The 1025-nt window shown below is 38.8% G+C and overlaps 1 non-coding gene across 1 annotated transcript; it reads left to right on the top strand.

The window, feature by feature from the left end:
• Positions 1 to 700: 700 nt before the first annotated feature.
• On the top strand, positions 701 to 807 carry LOC141650807 (small nucleolar RNA R71). Its single transcript, XR_012546821.1, has one exon. It is a non-coding gene; the product is annotated as a small nucleolar RNA R71 (small nucleolar RNA).
• Positions 808 to 1025: the final 218 nt, after the last annotated feature.

The raw sequence follows: 1025 nt of genomic DNA, 5'->3' as shown, positions 1-1025 counted from the left end.
TTGCATTTGAGTGAAAAATTCTTGTTGATTCTTTTGTATTTGGAGGACCGCTTTTTGAACATCAAAACCATGGTCATTTTGTTGATTGTATGGAGTTTGATTTTGATAACCTTGGTTTTGGTTGAAAAAGGGTCTTTGATTTTGGTTTCTCATGGGAGGTGGGGTGTATGTTGGTTGAGGGTTTTGAACATTTTGGCTTTTGTATGAGAGATTTGGGTGGAATTTGGTGTTTTCATTGTAATAGTTGGAATAAGGGGTACCACTTTTGTATGCTTGAATAGCATTCACTTGCTCATTTGTTCCCCTACATTCACTTTGGTCATGTCCCAAAGTTCCACAATTCTTACATATCCCACTTGGGATTGATGAAGATGCCACCATGGCATTAACATGATGCTTTGGTGATTTTGAGGCTTCTTCAAGCTTAGCCATAGCCTTCTCAAACTTTAAGTTGATGGTATCAATATGAGCACTAAGTTGAGCACCCAATTGAGTAATAGAGTCCACTTCATGCTTTCCTCCTCTAATAGCCTTGCGAGGTCTACTATATTGTGAATTATGGACCGCCATTTCCTCAATCTTGTTCCAAGTTTGATTATCGTCAACTAAGGTGAACATACCATTTGATCCCATGTTGAGAATGTTTCTTGAGTCTTCATAAAGACCATTCCAAAATTGTTGTACCAAGAAACACTCGCTAAGTCCATGATGAGGACATGAGCGACAAATTCCTTTAAATCGCTCCCAAGCATCATACAAAGATTCTTCGCCCCTTTGCTTAAAACCCGGAATTTGAGCTCTTAGCATGTTAGTCTTTTCCGGAGGGTAGAATTTTTTGTAGAAAGCTAGAGCCAACTTATTCCAAGAGTCAATTCCAAGAGCTTTATCAAGGCTTTTCAACCATTGTTTCCCGGTGCCAATTAGAGAAAAAGGAAATAAGACCCATCGAATTTGGTCTTGAGTCACTCCTGTTTGTGAAATCGCATCACAATAGTCACAAAAAGTTTCTATTTGGGAATGAGGGT

The sequence above is a fragment of the Silene latifolia genome, chromosome 3, assembly GCF_048544455.1.
Source record: "Silene latifolia isolate original U9 population chromosome 3, ASM4854445v1, whole genome shotgun sequence".
In the NCBI taxonomy this organism is placed as follows: Eukaryota; Viridiplantae; Streptophyta; class Magnoliopsida; order Caryophyllales; family Caryophyllaceae; genus Silene; species Silene latifolia.
This window is presented reverse-complemented; position numbering and strand designations above follow the sequence as displayed.